Genomic DNA, 18,572 nt, shown 5'->3' with positions numbered 1-18,572 from the left:
ATTTCTGGCTTTTTAATCATTCAGTTATCAACCTGCATTCACATTATCTTTATTTTCATTCAAAAAATTGTTGAATATCTACTATGTACTGGTTACTATGAAAGTGGTAAAAAAAAAAAAAAAAGACTTGGTGTCTGCCTTAATGGAGTTTTTAATAATGACATTTTTATTATAACCAGACTTATGAATCCTATCTTTTCTAAACTAATTCTATATATTATTATTTCTATGAAAATTATTTAAAATTAAGTTACATTTATGTCCTTTGAGATCATCTGAACCATCTTGGGATATCCCAAGTCCAAACTGAGAAAAGAAAAGAAATTTTATCTGAGGAATGCAAAGCTTTTAAATGATCAGGCCCAGAGAGTCATTAAAACAATCACGTCCTGCCTCCCGCTTGAGCTACATATTCATCTCTTGACTGCTTGCTACTGCCATGATTATAAATTAACCTAATAATGCCACACAGACACTATAATCCACTATAACCTTGTAGCTTAACAATGTATACAATCACTAATCATTGTTATTTCTGTAAACCAATGAGAATTCCTGACAAACAACTTTGTATCAGCCCACTCCAGGTTTTAAAACCCGCTTGTTACAAAGGCAAAACATTCTTCACATCCAAGGTTATTTAGATCTGAGTCGTCTGGGCAGCTGTCCTCACTTTGGCTCCAGCACATTCTTTAATTTTTTGAAATGGAGTCTTGCTTTGTAGCCCAGGCTGGAGTGCAGTGGTACCATATCAGCTCACTGTAACCTCCGCCTGCCAGGTCTCCATTCAAGCAATTCTTCTGCCTCAGCCTCTCAAGTAACTGGGATTACAGGCAAGCACCACCATGCCCAGCTAATTTTTGTATTTTTAGTAGAACCGGGGTTTCACCATGTTGGACAGGCTGGTCTCAAACTCCTGACCTCATGATCCGCCTGCCTTGGCCTCCCAAAGTGAAACTCTTTAAATTGTATTTTGTGTCTCAGCCTCTTCCTTTTAAGTCAATAAAGTTTTTTTAAAAAGCAAAATAAGTATGTTATAATGATTAATAACCATAGGTTTTTAAAATTACAACAATAATCAATACACTACAGATACTTAAAACATAGTTACATAGAAGTGTTTGGTTTTTTTGTTTTTTGTTTTGGTTGAGGCTTTTTAAAAATGGATTTTAATTATTGACAGAGTCCTTAATGCTTAGGCTAACACTAAAAACTGATTTTTTGAATTTGGCTTGTTTTTAAAATTGAATTCTATCAGCTGACCAAAGGGTGAGTGTGCACATATGCATGCTATATGACACTTGAGAGTCAATTTACCACGCACTGATGCTTCAATCAAATATTTTGGTTCAAGAAAATAAAACATAAAGCAGAGTGTTCCAGAAAATGACAAGATATAAATTTATCAAAATTGCCAATGAGCAAAACCTAAAATACAGATTTTTAAATACATGTGTGGATGAAATAAAAATATTTCACCCCCAAATGTACTTCTTTGACATATTTTGAGATGACCCTTCAGAGGGCCAGCAAATAACAGTAGCCCTGCAAAGCTGTTTTCTGTGGTGGAGATTTGCACCTGTAGACAATCTGCACTGATGCAGCCGGGTTTTCTCTGGGGCCCTCCCTTGTCCAGGTAAAAAAAAAAAAAAAAAAAAAAAAATTAATTTAGAGTCTGAAACCTTTAAAGTTCTGAAAGAGGCCTGGCGCGGTGGTTGACGCTTGTAATCCCAGCACTTTGGGAGGCCGAGGCGGGCAGATCACAAGGTCAGGAGATCAAGACCATCCTGGCTAACATGGTGAAACCCCGTCTCTACTAAAAAAAATACAAAAAAATTAGCCAGGCGTGGTGGCGGCGCCTGTAGTCCCAGCTACTTGGGAGGCTGAGGCAGGAGAATGGCGTGAACCCGGGAGGTGGAGCTTGCAGTGAGCCGAGATCCGGCCACTGCACTCCAGCCTGGGCGACAGAGCGAGACTCCGTCTCAAAATAATAATAATAATAATAATAATAATAAAGTTCTGAAAGAAACGTTTACCATCGCTGCTACCTACAAGGTTTTATCTACGTAAGAAGACCACCTTTGCTAACCAAGCCTCTCTCGCGCCTCAATCTCTCTCTCTTTCTCTCTCTCTCTCTTTCTCTCCCATAACCTGTCCTGCCAAACCATAACCTGATTTTTCACCATAACCTGTTTTTGGTCAGGCACTGAGTCCCCATTCTATCTGTAGCCTCAAGATGGTTTATAAGCTTCTGTACCCCATTGGGAGATTGGGATAATCACTGGTTTCCCCTCTTTGCATGTTAATAAATTTGTGTGCCATTTATCCTGTGAAAGGAAAATAAGTCTCAGCCCCCTAAAATCACTAAGTCAAAGGGAAAAGTGAAGCTGGGAACTGTGTGGGGCAAACCTCCCATTATGCCTCCCTTTCCTAAATAAGATAGCTGCAAAGATTTTAAAAAGCTACATAACTCTCTCACAATTTGCCCACTAGAGAATTCTGTGTGGGCCTCAAGATCTTTACCCTAAAATGGTTCTGTTGAATTTGACCCTGACAATGTAAATTGATAGCTTATCTTCACAGGTGTGGGACAAAGGACAGATCTCTAGGTCATCTCTCTGCTCACCTGAGACAAAAGGGCATGTGATTGATTCCTCTGATGTGAAAAAGCAGATTCATTGAGCCAGACTAAGGCGGAAGTGACGATTCCTCTACCCCCACTCACAGGAAAATTGTGTATTCAATAAAAGCCTGATCAAAGACTCAAAAGAACACAACCATTTGTCTCTTACCTACCCATACTTTTAAAATTTTCTTCCTCCTTCCCAATATCAGCCCTTTCTCCTTTAAATATTAAAATATTTCTCCAAAGATGTTTGGTTTGCACTCCTATTAATCTGCCTTTTGTCAGCTGATTTTTCAATGAATCTTAGGGTGAAGGGGACGTTTTCTCTTAACCCTTACACATGATGTTAGAAGAATTTCTGCTTCCAAAAATCCACTTTCTTAATATAGATGTCAAACTTATTTGTGCTGTGATCAGGGAATGTAACCCCAAAAAATCATGAAAATTGTATTGAGACCTCTCTGGTCTACCACGAGGCCAATTTTCTGCAAGATTCTATGTGAGCTCAAAAACAAGTACTTTCCTGTTGCTGGATGTTGAATACATGTTTTTCAATGCTTACAAGGTCAGAATTATCTTTGTGGAGAACTGTAGTTTTCAAAATATTTAAGAAACCTCTTTATCTCTGGAAATACTTTTAATATAAAGTCTACCCTGTTTTGACTTTTCCCTAGAATTTATTTTTCCATCTGCTTATTTTAATGCTTTAAACACATAAAGCCTTTGTGTTTAGTTGTATCTTTTGTAAATACCATATAGCTAAGTTTGTAAGTTTGCTTTTAAATCCAGTCTGAATATTCCTGTCTTCTAACTGGAGTTTATTTCACTCTCATTGATTGTGATAACTGATATGTATAAGTTAATGCAACTGAGCTTTTATTATAAAGGTCATAAGACGTTTGTTTTACTTATTTTCCTTTTTCCTTGCCCTTCTCTTCCTCCACGCATGATTGCTTACACGCAGTCACATTGGTAGAGGGTAGTCTCTAGTAATTGATTAACTTCATACTCTGACTCCTTGCGCTGTCTCTGCCCACAAGATTGATGAACTTGTTTTTCTTTACAAGAACAACGATCCTTAGGTCATGCAGACCTCCTTGATAGCATCCAGAAGTTTAATCAGGACTGATGAAATCTAGAGTCCAAGGGATGCAAACAACTTTGTTCACCAGGGGTTCCCATGTCCCATATTCCTATCTTACTCATAAAAGCCCTCAGTTATGTTCAAAGGTAGATCAGATTTGAAAGACTGCTTCTCCTGCCCTCTCGCTTTGGTCAAATCACATAAACCTTTCTCTGCTCCTAAGCGCTGATCTGCCAGTGTTTGGCTTACCATGTATCAGGTACATGAATCTAAATTTGGGGGTTCAATAATGTTAATTTCTTTCATCTTGTTTCCTAATTTTCATTTGTTCTTCTTTTTACTGTTTCTTTTTATTCTCTTTTCATGTTTTGGATTGATGTGTGTCCCTGGTTCCCACCCCATTCAACTTATTCTCCTCCACCAATTTAGGAGTTTTACATTCCACTATTCCAGCTACCCTTAAAATTTTACATGTCCATTGAACATAATGTTGTCCAAAGTAAACGGTCTCAGCATATTTGTCGTCCTTCTGAACAACAAAAGGAAATTAAAATGGTTTGAGACAATCACCCTGTTTACTCTACATGCCACTGCTGTTTAAGATATGAGTTTTGTCTTGATTTTTTTAACACCACACATTGAATGATATTGTTAATTTCTTTTATAACCAATATCTGTTTAGTTTTAGCCACACAAGTTTACACTGTGTTTGGTATTCATTTCATTTCTCAGAACTTACTTCTGGGATTTTTTTTTTCTCTGAAGAACATTACCTAGATTTTCTTTAATGAGAGTTTGCTGAAAGTAAATTCAGTTTTTGTTTGTTGAAAATGTCTCTATTTCTCAGCTGTTCTTGATGGATGATGTCACTACATATACAATATTATTTTGACAATTATTTTCTCTCAGTACTTTGAAGACATGTCTTCCGACTTCAACTGCTGCAGCTGAAAAGTAAATTACCAGTTTTGTAGGTAATATTTTTTTCTCAACTGCTTTTAAGATTTGTTTGTGTTCTATAGTTCCTCTACAATGTGTTTCAATGTGAATTTCTTTTCATTTATTCCGCTTGGGATTTATTAGGCTTTCTGAATTTAAATCCTTATTAATTCCAGAACATTTCAGCCATTACCCTTTCAAATATTTTCTGTCTTCCATTCTATCCATTCTCTTGAAATTCTGCTAAGTACATTAGAGACGTGTCCTCCATCCTCTGCATGTCTACATTTTTTTAAATGTTAATCTTTTTGCCTCTCAATTCTATTTTCTCTATCACTTCATCAAGTCTGTCTTAGAGTTTAATAACTCTTCCTTCTGCTGTGCCTAGTATACTATTTAACCTATCCATTAACCTTCTAATGCCAATTTTATATTTTTAATAAATACATATCATAAATAAGATATTCATTTCTGCCTGGTCAAACTTCTTAATCTTTGCTTTTCTTATTTTAATTATCCTTCTTTCACTTTAGGAATTTTAATGATATTTATTTTATGTTCCGTTTCTGGTAATTCCAATATCTGCCATTCTCATGGATAAGACGTGGGAGTTTGTTGGTTTTGCTAATTCCCATATAAACCAAGCCATGTGGACAGTACTTTCTGCATGTGAGGTCATTTTCCTGGAGGATTCTGTGTAGAAATTCTTTGTAGCCTGAGTTTAAAATGTTTTTCTTCAGAAGACTCGTATTTGCTCCTTCCAGCCATCAAGAGGTCCTATCACCCTAGAACCACTTTAAACTCATTTTCTGGCTTGGATTTTTTTGGTGCCACATGGTAGGGTAAATTCAGGCCTCCAACTCATTTGAACACTGCCCAGGTTTAGGAATTCTGAGAAGAAACTTTTGTTTTCTTTTCTGTATTTTCTGCTCTACCCAGAGTGAAGCTTGTTGTCCATTATTTCCTTCTGCAAGTTGTGAAGCTCTTTCCCTTCGGGGAATTTAGGTTTATGTGATCTTCTGCAATCCCAGTCCCCGCTCTGCTTAGGCTCCAACGTTGGCTCCAGTTAGGAGTCAAACCTTAGGCCACCCATGATCAGAGGTCACAAAGTGACAAAACTGTCCCGGAAGATCCACACTGTCTTTCACGTCTGGCCTTCTTTACTTTCCAATCTCATCCATACATTGAATTTTAGGTGGGTTATACCATCAGAGATTTATCTAAACATCTATTTTACCAAAGGTTGGTGCTCAACCTTTCCCTTAAAACCCTCTTCTTGGCCGGGTGCAGTGGCTCATGCCTGTAATCCCCACACTTTTGGAGGCCGAGGCAGGAGGATCACTTGAGGTTGGGAGTTTGAGACCAGCCTGACCAACATGGAGAAACCCGGTCTCCACTAAAAATACAAAATTAGCCAGGCGTGGTGGTGGGTGCCTATCCCAGCTACTCAGGAGACTGAGGCAGGAGAATCGCTTGAACCTGGGAGCTGGAGGTTGCAGTGAGCCAAGATCATGCCACTGTACTCTAGCCTAGGCAACAAGAGCAAAACTCTGTCAAAAAAAAAAAGAAAGAAAGCAAGAAAGAAAAGAAAAAAGAAAAAGAAAAGACCTCGTTTTCACTTTTTTCCCTCTCTGCAAAGATATCATAAAGGAAAAACAAAATGCAGTTTATCTTGTTATAACACAATTTTAATTTGCTTGCCACTTGTTTACAGGAAATTGTCTGCCATATGCATGTTTGTAAATTACTGTTCTGCTATTTTTCCAGTCCACTGTCTGTGGTGAGTATGTGCTTGTTGGCTGCTCTCAGGCCAGCCACTTTTGTGTCTGCTGTACCTGTGTCCCCAGGTCTAACCTATCTCTTCTTTTTCCTCAGCCTCTGGTGGACCTGCCACCAAATTTTGATAAAAACCCTTACAGGAAAGACCATCACTCTCCTAGGTTAACACTATCTTTTCAATGTCTACTGACGTGTTCACCCTACAAACCATTTTTTGGGGGTTAACCTCAATAAGTGAGTACATATCATAATACCACGTACCTAAAAGGCATTTGCTGTTGAAGACAAACAATAATGGTTTATGGTAAATATGTAGCCCGGGGATATACACAGTCACTGTCAATCTTAGTTCTAAATTCCATGTCCCTACAACTTCTAGATGCCTTTGCTAATATCATTTTTCTACTTTCTAGAAGATTCCAAATACTAATTATGTTCTAGGTGGCTGAGGATGGTAGCTCATGCCTGTAATCTCAGCACTTTGAGAGGCTGAGGTGGGAGGTGACCTGAGCCCAGAAATTTGAGACCAGCCTGAGCAACATAGTGAAACCCCATTTCTTAAAAAAAAAAAAGAGAGATATAATAATAATAATGTTTTAGGAGCGGAAAGTGAGACCAGAAGAGACACCAACAAGCATTTATGGAATGACTACTCTTAGCAGGGAATTAGGCTTCATGTTGTCCGCATCAGGGATGAGTAATAGTCTCTGCTCTTAACTAACTTACAGAGATAAGGACTAGCAAACATGGTATCTAAAAACCTCTAGGATCCATTTATATTCATCTCACAGTTTCTGTAGGAGGGAAGACGTGAGAGATGAATGTTGAGTGGGAAATCAGCAATGCCTACTACCAGGGATTGCAAATGGTAGATCTGACAGGTTGGAGGAGATTCTGGAAAAACCTAAATTGCAGGGATGGACAATGGGCTCACAGAATACAGAAAACTCACTGTTACATAGAATCTAGCAAGGAGGCTCCTACTCAGTAGAAGGCCCCAAAGAGAAGGAACGTAGACACCTGGGGAAAACAAAACAAAACAAAACGCAAATGTTGTAGTTTAAATCCTTGCTCCTCAAAATGTGGCCCTATCCCAGACCCATTCTATTAGAATCTGCATATTAACAAGATTCCCCTTCAGTCCAGAGCAAACCAAGGTAACTGTTTGCCCTACAACAGTTTCTCAAATTTTAATGGACTTAATGAGCTCTGGGGAAGCTGTTAATATGAAGATTCTAATAGAACGGATCTGGGGAAAGTCAGTGCTAAAACTGGATAGTCTCAGGCAAACTGGGACCTTGGTCACCCTAGAAATACTACTTTACACTGCCTCATCCTATTTCCTAGGATGCCTATACACAGGGTGAGAGATAACTACATGTGAAAATACAGAATTTTCTCCCTGGGGATCCAAGTGGCACACAGGAAGGAGAAAGTGTGTTGTGAAGGAAACCAAAATATTTCATCTCAAAATATATTTTTGACATGTTTTGAGATGGCTGTTCATAGGGCCTGCAGACAGAAGTAGTCCTGCAAAGCTGTCTTTTGTCAGGAGATCTGCACCTGTAGGGGAGATAAAGTGAAGTCAACAGCAGATACAAACAAACTTTCTCGGAAGCACCCCCTTAGTCTGGACTTAGGAGAAATTAACTGAGAGTCTGGTTAAGAAGAGATGGTAAAGAAACATTTACCATCTACTGTCTCTCAGGGCCGCTACCTTTGAGGATTTATCTGTATAAAAAGACCACCTTTGATAGCCAGGCCTCCTTTCCTCTTCCTCCTATAAACTATGTTGCAAGTTGAAATTTAAAAAATAAAAATAAAAAAACCAAAAACCTATCTTCCAGCCTGAGCAACATGGCAAGACCCCGTCTACACTAAAAATAGAAAAATCAGCTGGGTGTGGTGATACGTACCTGTGGTCCCAGCTACTCAGGAGGCTGAGATGGGAGGGTCACCTGAGCCCACAGGCCAGAGGTTGCAGTGAGCTGAGATTGCACCACTGCACTCCAGCCTGGGCAACAGAGTGAGACCCTGTCTCAAACAAAACAAAACAAAACAAAACAAAACAAAACAAAAAACCTATCTTGCCACCATAAACTGGTTTACCACCATAACCAGTTTTTGTCTATGCTCTGAGCCCCTACTCTTTCTGTAACCTCAAGGTGGCATCGAGGGAGTTAGCTCCCCTGTCTCCCAGTTCCTGTGGGAGGGTAAGAGCCTAATTTCAGTGGAGACTTTCTTACAGTCTGCAAAACTCCCTCTTGTCATAAAGACATAGGAAGTGTGGTTTCTTCTTCAGATAAAACCAGTTAGCTAACACAGGTGGTCTTCTAAATGACCATGGTAAAGTTAGAATGAACCGTGTGTGACAAAAGGTCCTGTCAAGTTTTCTTACTTGAGAAATAATGATTGTTTATCTTGCACACATCTATGTAATGGGTTGTGTGTGCTTGGCTATATAGGGGGATGAGCTTTCTTTCCATCTTTGCAGTCCCTTAGCAAATTGCCTGTGATGCCCATTACATTCTGGTTGAATGCTTATTCAATAATAAAAAGTATTTTCTTTCTCTTCTATTTCTGTGGAGGTGTTATCTGGATTAAGAGGAGATTTTGTTTTTAATTATATTTCCCTAACACCTTTAAGAAGAATGAGGCAAAACTGATATGGTTTGGCTCTGTGTCCCCACCCAAATCTCATGTCCAATTATAATCCCCATGTGTCAGGGGAGGGGCTGGATCATGGGGGCAGATGTCCGCTTGCTGTTCTGGTGATAGTGAGTGAGTTCTCATGAGATCTGAAGGTTTAAACGTGTGACATTTCCCACTTCACGCCCTCTCTCTCCTGCCATGTGAAGATGTGTCTTATTTCCCCTTCACCTTCTGCCATGATTGTAAGTATCCTGAGACCCTCCCCGCCACTTAGAACTGTGAGTCAATTAAACCTCTTTTCTTCATAAATTATGCCGTTTCAGTTAGCATCTTTATAAGAGTGTGAGAATGGACTAATACACCCAAATAAACTCCTTAAACACGCCTGCACTTCTTGGTTTCTTTCACCGAGCTTTAATGTCCAGGTGTATGTCTTCTTGACAGTAAAGTTCCCCGTTAGCAATGCCTTGCAGGCGGTTGTAAGAACTTTTCTGTATCCCAAGATGCCTTTCACAGGCTAAAGCAGAGATAGAATTTGAGCTGCTAACCAAATGACATCCCATCACAGGATTTTATTCAACAAAAACTTACTGGCTTTTGTGTACCCACCAGTGTGCTAAAACTCAAATATGGTCCAATCTACAAGCTTACTGATTTTTTTTTTTTTTTTTGAGATAAGGTCTTGCTCTGTCACCCAGGCTGGAGTGCAGTGGCACAATCTTGGTTTACTGCAGTCTTGACCCCCTGGGCTCAAGCAATACTACTACCTCAGCCTCCCAAGTAGCTGGGACTACAGGTGCACGCCACCACGTCTGGCTAATTTTTGTATTTTTGTACAGATGAGGTTTGACCATGTTGTCCAGGCTGGTCTCAGACTCCTAAGCTCAAGCAATCTGCCAGCACTGGCTTTCCAAAATTCTGGGATTACAGGCAAGAGCCACGGAACCTGTCCAGGCTTGCTGATTCTTAACCTAACATAATTTTTTTTCTTTTGCTATTTAACAAAGTTATAATAAATGTTGTGTCTTTTGGTCTACATAAACAATATACCACATTAAGAAGATTAACCATCAGCTCTATTTTTATATTTATACAGTTATTTTTTTTTTATTTTTTATTTTTTGACAGTCTTGCTCTGTCACCCAGGCTGGAGTACAGTGGCATGATCTCGGCTCACTGCAACCTTTGCCTCCTGGGTCAAGCAATTCTCCTGCTTCAGCCTTTCAAGTAGCTGGGATTACAAGTGCGTGCCACTATGCCTGGCTAATTTTTTGTATTTTTGGTGGAGACAAGTTTTCACCATATTGGCCATTCTTGTCTTGAGCTCCTGACCTCAGGGAATCCACCCACCTCCCAAAGTGCTGGGATTACAGGTGTGAACCACCATGCCCAGCTTATACAGTGATTTTTTTCTTTCTTTCTTTTATTTTTGAAACAGAGTGTCACTCTGTCACTTAGTCTGAGTGCAGAGGAGTGATCACAACTTACTACAGCCTAGGCCTCCTGGGTTCAGGTGATCCTTCTGCCTCAGCCTCCCAAGTAGCTGGGACTATAGGTGTGCCACCACACCCAGCTAATTTTTTTATTTTTTATTTGTAAAGAGAGGATCTTTCTCTGTTGCCCAGGCTAGTCTCAAACTCCTGGCATCAAGCAATCCTCCACCTTAGCTTCCTAAAGTGCCCAGATAACAGGCATGAGTCACCTCACCCAACTGATTTTTTACTTTTATCAAATTTATTCTGATGTATTATAACATTTGAGTGTCACAGACCTTCAATAGGCAGGGTGGGTGTTATTATCCCTGAGTGTTAGGGGAATGCACTGTTTCAAAGAGAACAAATTTCTCCAGGATAAACAATGAGTTAATATTATAATAAAGCTCAGCCAGCAGGTCTCTTGACTGATCTCAGGGCTCAGACTCATTCCGCATAGCCGAAAGGCTCTGAGTTTTTTTAACTCTTTCAAAGTAAGAAGTAACTTACTAATGAATGGGTGGGAGTCTTCACAATGACAGATAAGAAGAATGGAAAATCCCAGGGCATTGGAGCTCTTGACAAGATGAAGCTTTGGCTCTCTAGTGGCAGGCAGTGATAGGTCTTTCAACAGTGCTGTGACAGGATCCAAGGTGACGCTTTTATGTTTCTTTTATCTTCACTGAGACCTTGGGAAGAGGTTAGGAAGCCCGAGGAAGATTTATTATTGAAAGAGGAGACTTTTCTGGAGAATCTGGCACATAACTTTTTCTTGCTAGGCTTTCAGGAAATTAATAGTCAGGCTGCATTCCAGCCTCAGGACCTGGGCTGGTGGCAGCTGCTAGATATTTGGTCTGGCGATTAAAAATGCTACTATTAGAAACCTTTTGCAAATTAAGACAAATACTAGGTTTGTTCCTGCTTGCTGGGGGACACACTTTTGCCTTTTCTGCTAGAGCTAATTATCTGCACCTGAGAAAATTGCTATCCAAGTGCTGATTGGTCTGAGGGCTCTGTGAACTGCCCTCCAGAACTTTCTGTTCTCAGCAGTCTTTATTACCTGAGAAACCTAAAGAATTTCTGCATTGCATGGAAGACCAAGTGAGAGAATGACTTTCCTCCTTCTGTGTGTGTTAACTCATCTATCTGATTACACACCGAGTTAAGCTGATGATCTATACTGCGGCTTTTGTGAAATGCTTATCTGATGATGCGTGAGAGTAATTGATGGATATGGTGGACAAAGTTGATTATCTGAATCAAGGAAGTTTGTTTCTCCTCAGTAAAAACTGCTTTTGGGGGCCAGGCATGGTGGCTAACACCTGTAATCCAAGCACTTTGGGAGGCTGAGGCAGGCAGCTCACTTGAGCCCAGGAGTTTGAAACCAGCCTGGGCAACATGGCGAAACCCCGACTCTACTAAAAATATAAAAACTAGCCAGGTGTGTGTAGTCCTAGCTACTCAGGAGGCTGAGATGGGAGGATTGCCTGAAGTTGAGGCTCCAGTGAGCTGAGACTTCATCACTGGACACCAGCATGGATGGCAGAGTAAGACTCCATCTCAAAAAAATAAAACAATAAAAAAACTGCTTTTGAATTCAACCTTAAAGTGAGAATTGACCTCCAAGGAAGTCATAAATGTTTGAACCTGAATTTAATTGTATCCTAAAAATAAAGACCACTGTGGCTTACTGAATGAGGGCAGGATCTCAGTCTTATTTATTTCTGTATGCACAGCTCTGTTCTTGACACACGGTATACGTCAGTACGTGTTCATTGCTGAATGTTTACAGACCTGGGGACATGTTCACCAAAGTTGGTACTGGGTACACAGAGCAGAGAGAGAACCCCTTGGCAAGGCTGGGACCACTGCAAAGCTCTTAGAGAAATGTCTGAGGACTCTGTCCAGATTTCAAATGTGACTTTCAAGAGTAAGAGGTGGGTGCCCAAGAGCCCTTATGGTGACTGAGAATCAGAATGAGGGGACATAGAATGGAGTGAATCTTAGGAGTGGGATAGAAATTACTAATATCAGTGTTCTTCCCCAGGTGTAGCAACTCCTTCTGAAACTCTGCTCAGACACTGGAGGCAAGGAAGCCTGTTTTAGCAATGATGGCCATCCATCTCCTCATGAGAAGCCTTGAAGAACTTATTTATGCTTTTATCCAGTTTCACCAGAGAACTGTGCTAACAATGAAAGACTCACAACAGGCTGTGCTCAGGGAAATATTCGGTTTCGTGGCAAAGCTGCCTAGAGCCCCACCAGCAGCCTTGCCAAGCTGACCTAATATCTCAATGAGAAACCCTATGAGAATGCATGGAACACAGGGGAACCCATCACCACCTGTGAAAACAGTGCACCAATTTAGAACCGAGGTATTGAGCAGCCCTCAGGTACAGGCCCAGGAAGGGCAGGGGTGAGAGATGCGCAAGGGGCTTATTACCTAGTAGGTAGTATGAGACAGGTATCTGATAAACACAAGACATGGTGGAAAGCATTGAGTACCATGAAAAAATATACTAGAAAAATTACTGTGAGATGGTGGCAGAGAGAGAGAGTAACTGGATTCTTTGGGGATATCATGTGTCAGACAGGCTTTAAATGATTAGTAGAATTTGTACAAGCAGCTTTGGAAGTAAGAGGCAAGGGGATTCCAGACAGAGAAAAAAGAATGCGTCAAATTTCTGAAGTGAAACAGCACTGACTGTGCTTTGGGATAAGCAAGCAGTTTCATTTGGCTGGAACATATGTCGGATGAGAGAGGGTATTGAGAGACAAGATTAGAAGGCTTTAAACATCAGAGGAAAGCATAGTCACAGGTCAGCATTTCTATCCATAGTAGAAATTTGACAGAGCTTCTAAGGAGCTCACAGCATTTTCCAATGAGATTTTCACCAGCCTCTCTGAATCTTTACAAAGAAGAACAGAGCCTGTGATTAAACTTTTCTCATTTCAAGTGGAAAAGAAATAAGGTAAACTTTGAGCATGGAATATTAGATGGCAGTTAGTTATCAGAGTGGATTCTGTTCTTCAGGGTATGTAGTCATCTTTTTCAGATATTCAGGCCACACAGGCAACCACTCTGTTCCTAGAGTAAAACTAGCACTGGAATTCAAGTTCCATGTCTGACCATTTTCTACGTCAAGCTCTTGAACAATGAAACCAGAATAGCTTGACCTAAGGCAGTGGCAGTGAAATTGGGGAAGAAGAAACAACTTCAAGAAAGAGTTTGAGGATAGATTCAATAGAACTCGGAATGAAGAATGTGCATGTCAGTTCAAGTCCTCTAGAAAGTGATGGATAAGACAGAGTTAGAAGTTCAACAGATTCATTAGGGGTAATGTCTATGAAAGACAAAAAAGAGAGGGAACAGAAAGGGTTAGGAAAAATCTTTAGACCATGAGGTAGATCTGATATCTGTGAAAGGAGAGGAGAAAGGAAGGTTGATTAGATAGGAAGAGCCTCAGATTTTGGTGAAGCTCTGAGAACATTTGACCAACTTTTTGGAGAGCTCTGATCAGGCAAGCAATCCTTCATTGGACAGAAAGGGTGAGGCTCATTCATTGAGTAGGAGCTACTGGGAAGAGAATGACCTCAGCTCAAATGTTGTGATGGATGAAAAGGCACTACAGATGCGGTCTGTCAGCTAACTGCACTCTTGGCTGCAGACTTCTTTTGAGGGAAGATCTGAAAGGGTTTCTTCTATAGCTGCCACAGAGGTGAGAAGAAATAGGAGTCAAAGATGAATCCAAAGGTCCTGGATGGATGGCTAGATAGTTCCTGATATTATGAACACAATTTAGAGAAATGGGCTGTGGAACACTGTCTTCTCCCAATGCCTCTGAAATAAACCTTGCTTGGAAGTAGAGGATGTCACAAGGTGACACTTTTAAGCCTGTGATTTAATATTCTTTTTTTCTTGTACTCTGCACAGCGCCATGTGTCATATTGCAGCTCACACTCTAAAACCACAGCTTAAGCCTCTTCTCAGATTACCTCTTCCATAAAACTCATCTGAATGAACCCAGGATTTAAAAAAAGGTGGACACAATGCTACTGATTCAAAGCCCTGTTTAATATATCATCGTTTTTTCTTGAATTATCTTTCCACTAATTCCTTAATATCTTTCTTACATGCCTTCCTCACTGAGAATTCTGTCTAGCTCCCTGCCAAAAAAATTTGTCTCCTTTCCTTCCTCCTTTTGTTTTAAAAAAGCATTTACAATTTTACTGAGGGGTAAATATGTACAATAAGCTGTATATATTTACTGTATAAAACTGGACAAATGTTGTAATATATATACACCCTGTAACCGTGCCACAATTAAGATGAAAAAGATTTCTATTAACCCAAAAAGTTTTCTTGTGCCATTTTGTAAAATGTTTATCTCTTCCTATCACCAGGAAAACATTGATTTGCTTTCTGTCACTGTAGATTAGTTTGCATTGTCTAGAATTTTATACAATGGAATCACATAATTGCACTTTTTCGTCTGACTTCTTAGACTTAGTTAAATTACTTTGAACTTTATCCGTCAATCAATAATCTGTTTCTTTTTATTGCCAAATACTGTTCCATTATATGGATTTACCACAATTTGTTTACATTAAGCCATTGATAGACTTTCAGTGGACTTCAATTTTTGGCTGATAAAAATAGTGCTGCCATGATTATTTATGCTCACCTTTTCTTATGAATGTATATTTTCATAACTCTTGGATAAATATTTACTTAGGAGTGGAATCGCTGGATTGTATGGTAAAAGTATATTCAACTTTTAAAGGAAGTACCAAGCTGTTTTCCAAAATTGTACCATTTTATATATTCAAACCAGTAGTATTTGAGAGCTCTAATTTATCCACATCTTGTTAACATTTGGAATTATCATTTGCTTCATTTCATTTTTTAATTTTGGCCATTCTAGTCAATGTGTAGTTGTATCCCATTGTGGTTCAATTTGCATTTCACTAATAACTCATAATGTCAGGTTTTTTTTCTTATGCCATCTATATGTCTTCTTTAGTAAAGTGCCAGTTGAAATAATTTGCCCATTTAAAAAAGTTCTGTTCCTTGTATTCTCATTTTATAGTTGGAACAATTCTTTATTCTGGATAAAAGTCCTTTGTTAGATATATATTATGCAAATATTTTCTCCTAAATCTGCAACTTAGATATTATTTTCTTTATTTTCCTCAGTAGTTTTTGGGGAAACAGGTGGTTTTTGGTTATACGAATAAGTCCTTTAGTGGTGATTTCTGAGTTTTTGGTGCACCCATGAATTGAGCAGTACACACTGTGTGCAATGTGTAATCTTTTCTCTCTCACACCCTCCCCCATCCTTCCCCTCAAGTCCCCAAAGTCCATTATATCATTCTTATGCCTTCACATCCTCATAGCTTAACTCCCACTTATAAGTGGGAACATACGATATTTGGTTTTCCATTCCTGAGTTACTTAGCTTAGAATAATGATCTCTAACTCCATCTAAGTTGCTGCAAAAGCCATTATTTTGTTCCTTTTGTAGTATTGCATGATGTACATATGCCACATCTTCTTTATTCACTTATTAGTTGATAGGCATTTAGGTTGGTTCCATATTTTATCAATTGGGAATTGTGGTGCTGCTATAAACTTATGTGTGCAAGTATGTTCTCCATATAATGACTTCCTTTCCTTTGGGTAAATAACCAGTAGTGGGATTTCTGGATCGAAGGGTAGATCTACTTTTAGTCCTTTAAGGAATCTCCATACTGTTTTCCACAGTGATTGTACTAGTTTACATTCCCACCAGCAGCATAAAAGTGTTCTCTTTTCACCACATCCATGCCAACATTTATTATTTTTTATTTTTTGATTATGGCCATGTTTTTCAGAAGTTAGGTGGTATATTGAACTGTGGTTTTGATTTACATTTCCCTGATAATGAGTGATGTTGAGCATTTCATATGTTTGTTGCCATTCGCATACCTTTCCTTCCTTCCTTCCTTCCTTCCTTCCTTCCTTCCTTTCTTTCTCCTTCCTTCCTTCCTTCCTTCCTCCCTTCCTTCCTTCCTTCCTTTCTTTCTTTTTCTTGTTCTCTCTTTCTTTCTCCTTCCTTCCTTGCTTCCTTCCTTGCTTCCTTCCTTCCTTCCTTCCTTCCAAGACTGGGTGTGGCGCTGTTACCCAGGCTGGAGAGCAGTGACGCAACCTCGGCTCACTGCAACGCCTGCCTCCTGGGCTCAGGCAGTCCTCAGACGTCAGCCTCCCAAGTAGCTAGGACTACAGGCGTGTACCACCTTACCAACTAATTTTTGTATTTTTAGTAGATATGAGGTTTCACTATGTTGCCCAGGCTGGTCTCAAACTCCTGAACTCAAGAAACCCACCTGCCTACGCCTCCCAAATGGATGGGATGACAGGCATGAGCCACCATGCCCAGACTGTATATCTTCTTTTGAGAATTGGCTATGCATATCCTTTTCCCACTTTTTGATAATATTATTTATTGTTTTCTTGCAGATTTGTTTGAGTTCCTTGTAGATTCTGGACATTAGTCCTTTGTTGGATGCATAGTCCGTTTTGTTAATATTTTCTCCCACTCTGTGGATTGTCTGTTTACTCTTCTGATTTTTTTTTAATGTGCAGCAGCTTTTTAGTTTCACTAAGTCCTATTTAATTATTATTGTCTTTGTTGCATTTGCTTTTGGGTTGTTGGTCATAAATTCTTTGCCTAAGCTAACGTCTAGAAGAGTTTTTCTGATGCTGTCTTCTAGGATTTTTATGGTTTCAGGTCTTATATTTAGATTTATGGTTTCAGGTCTTTGATTCATCTTGAATTGATTTGTGTATAAGGTGAGGGTTTTTTTAATCTTCTACATGTGACTTGCAAATTATCCCAGCACCATTTGTGCTGGAATCAGGTGTTCTTTCCCCACCTCATGTTTTTGTACGTTTTGTCAAAGACCAGTTGGCTGTAAATCTTTGGCTTTATTTCTGGGTTCTTTATTCTGTTGCATTGATCTATGTGCCTATTTTTATACCAGAACCATGCTGTTTAGGTAACTATAGCCTTATAGTATAGTTTGAAGTCAGGTAATGTGATGCCTCCAGATTGGCTCTTTTTGCTTAGTCTTGCTTTGGCTATGCAGGGATTTTTTGGGGGAAGAGCCATATAAATTTTATATATTTTTTTCTAGTTCTGTGAAGAATGATGATAGTATTTGATGGCAATTCCATAGAATTTGTAGATTGCTTTTGGCAGTACTGTCATTTTCACAATATTGATTCTATCCATCCATGAGCATGGAATGTGTTTCCATTTGTTGTTTGTGTCATCTATGTTTTTTTTTTTTTTTTTTTTTTTTTGAGATGGAGTTTCACTCTTGTTGTGCTCTTTCAGAGTTTTTGAGGTAGGCATTTAAAGTTATGAACGTTCCTCTTCCTTGATACTTTTGCTGTATCCCAGAGGTTTTGATAACTTATGTTACTATTATCATTCAGTTCAAAGTATTATTTAATTTACATCTTAAGTCATTGTTAACCCAAAGATTATTCAAGAGCAGATTATTTAATTTCCATATATTTGTATGGTTTTGAGGGTTCTTTCTGGAGTTAATCTCCAGTTTTATTCTACTGTGGTCTGAGAAAATACTTGATATGATTTTGGTATTCTTAAATGTATTGAAACTTGTTTTGTGACCTATCATATGGTCTATCTTGGAGAATGTTCCATGTACTGATGAAAAGAATGTATGTTCTGCAGTTGTTGGCATAATATTCTGTAAACATCTGTTATGTCCATTGGTTCTAGGGTATAGTGTAAGTCCATTGTTTCTTTATTGACTTTCTATCTTGGTGACCTCTCTATTGCTGTCAGTGGTGTACTGAAGGCCCCCACTACTATCTCAGCATTCGTTTGTCTGAAAAACTAAGTTTGGTAGTGGAGAATTCTCTCAGCATTTGTTTGTCTGAAAAAGACAAAGGTCGGGGAAGTCGTCCTCAATTATTCCCTCAAATAAGTTTTCTAAACTTTTAGATTTC

Source organism: Papio anubis, chromosome 2 (genome assembly GCF_008728515.1).
Source record: "Papio anubis isolate 15944 chromosome 2, Panubis1.0, whole genome shotgun sequence".
Taxonomy (NCBI): Eukaryota; Metazoa; Chordata; class Mammalia; order Primates; family Cercopithecidae; genus Papio; species Papio anubis.
The sequence above is the reverse complement of the archived record's forward strand: the minus strand, read 5'-3'. Positions refer to the sequence as shown.